At 41.2% G+C, this 8,517-nt stretch overlaps 1 protein-coding gene across 2 annotated transcripts in view; it reads left to right on the plus strand.

The window, feature by feature from the left end:
- SMPX (small muscle protein X-linked) overlaps window positions 1-844 on the plus strand; it is a 54,382-nt gene extending 53,538 nt beyond the window's left edge. For both annotated transcript variants that reach the window (XM_019433559.2, XM_019433560.2), the window contains exon 5: window positions 440-844. The gene's annotated coding sequence lies outside the window, so the exon portion shown is untranslated. The remainder of the gene's footprint in view (window positions 1-439) is intronic.
- The last annotated feature ends 7,673 nt before the right edge of the window (window positions 845-8,517 follow it).

The following is an 8,517-nucleotide window of genomic DNA, read 5'->3' on the forward strand; positions in this document are numbered from 1 at the left end:
GCCTCATTCTGTTGGTTGAAGCAAGTCTCACAGCCAAACTCAGACATGAGGAATTATACCCCACCCACAATAGTAGGAAACAAAAAAGTTACATGGCAATGGAAGTAGGCAGGGGTGTAAAATTGGATACACGATTGCAAATTTACCACAGAGACCAAAGGTCTTCAAGTCATAAATGTAAGGTTAGCCTTATATTCTAATCATTTCAGAGGTAAGCCATCCTAATTTAGTTTGGAATTACTTAAATCACTAGAGCTAACGTTGATCGTCACAGCTTCTACTCATAGTTCATTTTACATTCATGGAATCAAGAGATGAAGTTTCCAAGTGAAAATAAGGTCTTCAATCTTGACTTGTACCTAACATATTGATTTTCAAGTTATCCCTAAATATAACCATGAAAACAAAACTAACTCTTCCTTTGGTTTTTATTTTGCAGGTTTGATGTGAAGAATTGAAGAGAAAGAGAATGGATTCAAATGAAAATAGCTCATGAAAAGATTTTATATATTTGTATGAAGATTATGAACCTCCTGAATGCCTGAGACTCTAGCAGAAATGTCTTCTTTGTACATTTATATCTCTTCCTTCTAGTTGGCTGCACTTCTTACTTTATCTTCATGTTTGGCACCTTGCAGAGCAAATCAGCTCAAGAATTCACCAACTGGATGGTGTGGTTTTAAGGAAGAGCAGGATTTACTGAGAGGGATAGGGCAATATGAATAACAATGATTTCCATTGGAAGTTCTCTAAACTACTTCACACACTATTTTGGTCAGTTTGGGGAATGTATTTTAGTTCTTCACGTCCTCAGTTATATCAATAAACTTTTTATGAGTTCAAATACTTGAGTAAATGTAAAATGTGAATCTAGACTAAATTAATTTTCATACTTTCAGATAGCTACATATTCTGCCACATGGAGAGAAATGAGATATAAGAACCAACCAAATCCCACATTGCTTAAGAGGGGGTTTCTTCTTCTGAGTAACCAGGTACCATGGGTAAAATTATGGCTGACTGATCACTGCAAATGAAGTTAAATACTGCCCTAGGAACTGGGCATTGTTGATATTCCTCCTCCAAGGATGACCTTTATGTTGAATGCATTTTACTTCCATAGAGGCTCAGAAATTCCCTTTGTTCAGGAGGGAAAGAGTTCATTAAAAGGCACAACAAAATAAAGCAGAAGGATCAGAACAAAAGAGAAGGGGCAGGTCATATCTTAGTTGTCCAAAGAAAGATGAAACCTATCTCCTGCTGCTAAGATAGTCCCTATGAAACTTAATCAGTGGTCAACACCATCATAAACCAAAGAGTTACTCATGTCCCTCCAGAGCCTTCTGATCTTCACAGATACCAGGGCAACATCACAGTGTGAAGGTTTGAGGAACCAGGTTCTGGAAACCACAATGTTTTAAAGGCAAGTGTGTCACCTACCGGGTATACAGAGACCCCAGCATCATGAAATTTTCCTCGCTTCAGTGCCTCCCATTAAAAAAAAAAAAAATCAGACGTTCTTCTAAACATCCCAAGCAAAAATTAGTCTTTAGCTTTCCTGTTTCTTAGAGATCAGTTTCTAAAAGCAGGACAATTGTGCACAAACACGTGACTGGCTATAGATTCAGGAGGGCCTGATGAGTTTAGGTTTTCCTGAAAAGGCACCCGTCCCTGGGCTGTGGTTTAGCCTGGTGATCTAAGTCTAATATAGATGCATAGGAGGAGACTATCAGTCAGAACAAAACCTGCCAGCTTAATCCTGTTAGCAGAACAGGTCCTAAATAATGTGGCATTGTGTTGCCTTGGGCAATTCCACTCCTTCCTAATTAGGGTAGTTGGGAAGGGTTTTTTTTTTTTTTTAGCCTCAGTATTCCCTTTGTTTATATATAAATGATCCATGTTTGTTTCAAAATTACATTCTGGTTGTATGTTATAAAAATTGTCTTCATACTTTCCTGCAGTCTCCCAAGTCAAATGTGTAGCATAATACAGACCAGAGTCATCAAATTCAATGGATTTGTTGACAGCTTTTAATTTACTATGTGTTTTATTTTGTTAAGGCTCAAATTCACTGTATTTGGGATTTAGCAAGTTCCACATTCTATCATTCATTGGACAGCACATATAAGAAAAGACAGCATTTACTTTCAATGAAGGTATTTAAAAATATTCACAAGCCTCATGCTAAATGGCTCTTTAACAATTCATATTTGGAAGAGCCTTATATATCTTGTTTGTAAACAACCAATTATTATGCAACTTTTCCATGTGGAAGAAACAAGATACAAGTAGTTGAAGGTTCATTAGGAGAGAGAACAAAACCAGACATGACATCAGTTTGAGCAATTAAAGTAAAGCATAAGGTAGAATAGCATTTTCAGTGCCAGCACTCTACATGGTACAAATGTCAGGTGTTCTGCTAATAGGTGGGGATGCCCCAGTGTGATCTCGGCAGCCCTGCCCACACTGCCTGGCTGCCTACTCTTGGTGGCAGGCTCTAAGCTAAGTGCTGGGAGGAGCACACATTATCCCAGAATATCACCTTGCTAGAAACCCTCTCTCACATCCCCTCTCCCCACTCCATCCCCATATGGGATTTTCTGATACTTCAATACTGTGTTTGAGTGATGAAAGAGAAAACCCCACAGGGTTCAGGACTGTGTGAGACACCTGAAAACCATCTCCTTTGGAGCAGAAGCCATCTGGGACACGCAAGGCTCTCCAAAATCCTCTCAACAAATCATTTTTTAGGATCTTTATATTTTAAGAGCACAGATTGGAAGGTAATTAGCTTTGCTTCCAAGGTTACTTCCTGAATAGATGAATGACAGTAGTAGAATTTTAAAAGTTAGGCCCAGGGTATGGGGGATGATAATGACTCAAATGAATCCCTTATTTCTAACTAGAACAGAGGATTTACAAAAAGCCTCTCATTTTTGATAAGGAACAGTACTAATCTGGATGTACCATCCCATGAAGCTACCACACTTACATTCTTGGGCTGACCTAGAATCAGGGCTCCCCGCTCTGAGATAAGACATGGGAAGGTTTCATGAGGAATGAGAAGAGGGCTCATCTGGATTCAAGGACCACAGGTTGATCAATTACAACTGGTTCCCCTGGAGGGTGTGTGGCATTATCCCAGGGCTTTGTAATCAACTTGAGATAGAAACAGCATTTAACCTGGTAATTGATGTTCCTTTGGGATTTTAACCTCTCTCTGAATGTAGGCATCGATGTGGTCCACAGCTAGTTCCTTGCCTCATATACCATTAATGAAATTTCTCTAAAGGAGAGGATATATTAACATCCCATTCAGACACAACTGTGTATTCAGTCAACAAGCCCCACACAGAACAACCACTTGGGGAGAACATGACCTCTACCAGCATGTTGCTAGGTGAACAAAACCCTTCAAGTTTATGCACTGAGTTCATTTTCTGCTCAAAGCAAATGACCAAATCTGATTAGATTCTGCACTGAAGGCAAATCATACTGTCAAAAAATATATATACACTGATTATAAAAGAGGGAATTCAGCTGTAAAATAAGAATACAGTGGTAACAACACAATCACCTAAAGGTGTTCTTCAGAGAAAGAAAAACAACCTCAATTAAGTAATCATTTTCAGATTCTGGGATGCACTTGGCCTCATATCCCTCAACCCCATACTTGTTTATTAAAGGAGAAAAATCACTCTCATAACATTTGACTTCTGTGCAAAATAATTCAGTTCCACCCTTGACTAGGAGAGACTGCACCATTAGATAACAAGGCTCTTTTTTATGACCAGCTCTTTCCCTGGTTCGGTGAGGATACATTCAAGACATGGATTCCACAGGGTAAGGGGGCTTTCCTCTTGGGCTTCAGATGCCTGCAGATGAGTTGCAAAGCAAAAGAAGGTCTGCACTCTAAAATCTAATTTTCATATGTGATCTTGAGTTGGGTGGAACAATGGTGCCTGGGGTGAAGGGGGATATGCAGGCAGGAATTTATCCCAGTATGGGTTGCTTATAGTCTCTAGACATACAAAATGAGAATTCTAGGCTTCTCCGGAAACTATTCCTCCTTTTAAATATTGCTCATGCATCTATGGTGCACTAGACAAAACAGGGTCCTGGAGGAATTTGTTCAGAAACATTCTGAAACACACAGTTCAATCCATGCACTCACACAAGCCACACTGCCTTACAGCTCATGGCAGGCTTTAGTCAAGTGGGAAAAAAGGGGTGCCTGGGTGGCTCAGTCAGTTAAGCATCCAACTTTGGCTCAGGTCATGATCACTCTGCTTATGAGTTCGAACCCCACGTCAGACTCTGCACTGACAGCTCAGAGCCTGGAGCCTGCTTTGGATTCTGTGTCTCTCTCTGCCTCTCTCCCACTTGTGCTATGTCTCTGTCTCTCATAAATAAACATTAAAACATTTTTTAAAAGGCAGGGGAGGTTTTGTACTTACAGGGGTTTAAAACTTTTTTTTAATCTTTTTATTTATTTTTGAGAGAGAGAGAGCGTGAGTCAGGGAGGGGCAGAGAGAGGGGGAGACACAGAATCCGAAGCGGGCTCCTGGGTCTGAGCTCTCAGCACAGAGCTGGACACGGGGCTCAAACCTACCATGAGATCATGTCCTGAGCCCAAGTCAGACGCTTAACCGACTGAGCCACCCAGGTGCCCCATTTTTTTCTTTTTTTGTTTTTGGTTTTATTTTATACTGTGCCTTCTGGCTCTGACCACACAGAGAAAGATTCCTGGGTTCAGGCAATCCTCACCCTCCTCACCCAGCCTGAGATGAGCTTTCCTGAATTAAGTGGGAGGTGATAAACATTTGAAAAAACTAAAGAAAAGATCTCAACTCCTAGGGGGCTCAACACCCATGAGGGCATGGATATTTCTGCTCAGTATTGGAAATTAGGAGTTTGGTTGGCATTCTAAAATCTGAGTGAATCCAACTTTATTATAATCTCTTTAACATGGCATGCTGCATTTACTTACATTTGCAGGCAAGGAAATGGGCCTAGTGATTACATAATTGTGCACAGACCAAGACTCCTTAAATTGCAAACAAACAAAAAACACCAAACCCCCCCCCACCCCAAATTTATTTTTTTCCAAATCTTTAAGTCATTGCCAGGCATTGTGGTTATGATAATGATGGCCAAGGAGGGGGAAGGGGGCGCCATTTGTAATCCAGGTAAACCCTACACACATGGAGTGGGAAATCTAGAAGGAGGAAAAAGCCAGGAGGGATGTCCCTTAGTGAGACCTACTGGTCTCCAAACTCTGCAGTTAGATCCTGGTCAACTGCTGGGACACCAAACCACAGAGTCAACATTTTGGCCCTACTTTGCTTATTGCTTATTTCCCCAGACTTTTCCCAATATATTTTCTTTACCAGCTGGGAAAGGAACTCTCTCCTCTCTGTGCTCTGGAAACTTCCCATCTAGATAAGTGGACTCTGCCTGCAGATATACTGAAATGACTGTGGCATTAATTTCCTTGGAGAGTGTGCTTCCACCAGAGGCTTTACCAATATCTGCCACCCCGGAGTCATTCCTTCCATTTGGCCCTGGGTATAAACAATAATGCCTATTGCTGGCTTGGAAAATAAACTGTGGGAACTGGCATACTTTTCAATGAGAGGTCATCGAGAACAGTGCTGGCAATGACCCATTGTATCCCCCAGACCTTTTGTTTAGAGGCTGAGCAAAGGCAATGATCTCTAACAGATGCACCATTAGGCAAGACCTACATCTGAAAGCTTCGTTGATTCAGACACTCAGTAATTAAGTTGTGGGCCAGCGAGCACATTATCTGCAATCAAACATGTCCCCGATCAGTGATTAGACAGGCAAACATGTGACCTCATTGTCTCTGCCAAAGGATGATTATGTAACAGTCTCTTGTCCTCAGACATCATGGTTATTTGCCAACTTTTGATCCCAGTAAATAAGCTGAAATCACTTGCTATGGTTCTGGGAATCAGATTTTTAGGACAACTGATTCTTCCTCAGGAGACTTGACCCATTCAACCTGATAACTGATGTACTGAGAGACCCAAATGCAAGGAGGGTGGGTGAGAGAGCTGGGAGCTGCAAAGAATGTCTGAGGGGCAGCCTGGAGTCACATGACTTTACCCAAAGACATGTCCAAAGGATGTGCTTTTAAACTTCAGAGCTTTCTTGCTGCTTAAGAAGTAGTAAAGAGAAAGGTGTGTAGGAGGGAAGGAGGGAGAGACAGAGAATGAGAAAAAGGACATGAGAGACCAAGAGAGAGAGCATTTGCTTCTAGAGCCTGGTAGTCAGGTCACTGAAGAAGATTCTGTGGCTTCCCAGGGGTCTGGCTGAGCTGGGGAAGCCTATCTGTTTTGTACACAATCGAACACTCATCATCTATTTTTTTTCTGAAGGGCAAGGAGGATGCATGAGAGCTTCCAAGTGCGTGTGGGGAGCCAAGCAAGGACTAAAAGATAATCTGGCTTGAGGTGACCCGAGACATCTAAATGTCACATAGTCTTGTACATGTGACCTGGAACTGCCCTGGGGTGACTCAGGCACTGGCCCTTTCTTAATCCCTTATTTGCTCTCCTTCCTCCAGTGAGATTAACACAGCCACAGCCCACAGAGCAGCTCTGAGCAGCACTCCTGCTTTCCTGGACCAGCTCCACAGTTCTGCACACAGGAGCATGGTCTCTGAACTCATATCGATTTGCACTGAAATCCTGGTTGCTCTATTAGGGTAATGGTCACTTACAATGCTGCATGTGTTTTCAAAACTAAAACTACGGCCAAATCAATAGGCAATGTGTCTTAATCCAGCACAGAGCCAGGCACTACTGGAGGAAAGAACGCTGTATTGTGGAGTCCCTCACCCAGACACTTACAAAGAAGAGTTGCAAAGACTCTGTTTGAGGGTGACAGTGAGGGCCGTATCTGATGAGCAAATGGAGAGCTAAATTACAGGGAGAAATTACCAACAATGATTTAAAATGAATCTATATAACTAGTGATTTAAGTCATGATCCAAACATTTGGATTTAATTTAAACCCCCCATAATCCAGATTCCTTTACCTAAATCAGAAGTTATGATTTAGGCAAATGTTCAGGGTAGTAAGCACATAAATAAGCATTTTTTTTTTTTTTGGTTTGCTCTTTGTTTCTTTCCTTAGTAGCAGACTCTGAGACAAGGATTCAAGTGAAGGTAACTTGTTTCGATAGGGAAGGGGATGCCAATAGCGCTCTGGTGAGGTGAGATAAGGCCGGGAAGGCAGCTCAAGAGGGAGGCTGGGAAGGCAGTTATAACTATGAGTAACTGAAGCCTACTTCTACAGGGGAAGCTCTGGAAGTCTGAAGAGAATATTCGCTCCAGTTCAAATGAGGGAGCTGGGGTATTTATGCACCAACCCCCATCCATTGTTAATTGAGGGCTGCCTGCCCCACCAGCAGGCAAAGCGCACGCGGCAGGTCAGGGAAAGCCCCAGACAAAGGAATGCGGTGATTGGCAGGTTGGAAGCTGAGTCATGTGTGCTGAAATGTACAAGCCAAGAGGTGAGGCACAGGGCCGGTTACAACTTCTACGTACAAATGGAAAAAATTTAAAAAAATATTATTGAAGATCACAGACACATTTTCTACTGAAGATGTGACTGGCTAAAATATACAACATTACTTTAATTCAGATTAATTCAGAAAGTGAATCATTCCTGCTATTTTCCCACTACAGATGAGTGAAGGGTCAAACACATGGATAGGGATCCTTTTCTCTTTTTTTTTTCCTACAAGGGTAACCATTTTGAAACAGTATTGATGATGCAAATAATTTTAAAAATAGAAATTCTATAGGACATCTTATCTCAATTTCACAACTATCCCCCTCCCCCCTCCTGCATATTTGCCAAACTACATTTTCATCATAAGGATCTAGAGATAAAGCCAGGAAGGCATATATCTATATAAATACATATGTAAGTAAGTATATCTATATAAATATAGATAATTACTACATAATTAATCTTATTTGCTCTCCATATACAATTAACATACAAAATTACTATAACTGTGAAGGCATGTTTTTTAAAATAGATAGATGTGTCCCTAGAAAAATAGTTAATCAGACCCAGATTTCTCTTTTCTGTAAAAACAGTTTCATCTCCTAGAATTTTTTGAACGCTGCAAAAAAATATCCTCATGGTTAAACCCCATGGCCCCAAAGCACCCTTGACTTTTTGTCATTCTTGTTTATGTGTCATTGCAAAACTGTACACGACTTGGGGCTTAGGTGTCAGTTCAATAGGAAAGCACCCTTGAATAAAGTAATAAAAAGAGCTAGAGAGAGAAAGATGACTTGAACATAATGTGTAATCGGTATTGATGATCTAGTGGGCTGCTAGGCTTTGCAGTGAAAATGGCAAATGAGATAACAGCATCCAGGAGGAATAGTAAGTGAAAGCACTGGTGGTGGAAATGTGGCTGAGCAGATCAGATGAGGTTCTGAAAAGCCTTGAGGTTGAAGGGTGGCAAGC

Source organism: Panthera pardus, unplaced genomic scaffold (assembly GCF_024362965.1).
Source record: "Panthera pardus isolate Hobbes unplaced genomic scaffold, ASM2436296v1 HiC_scaffold_27, whole genome shotgun sequence".
Lineage (NCBI taxonomy): Eukaryota > Metazoa > Chordata > Mammalia > Carnivora > Felidae > Panthera > Panthera pardus.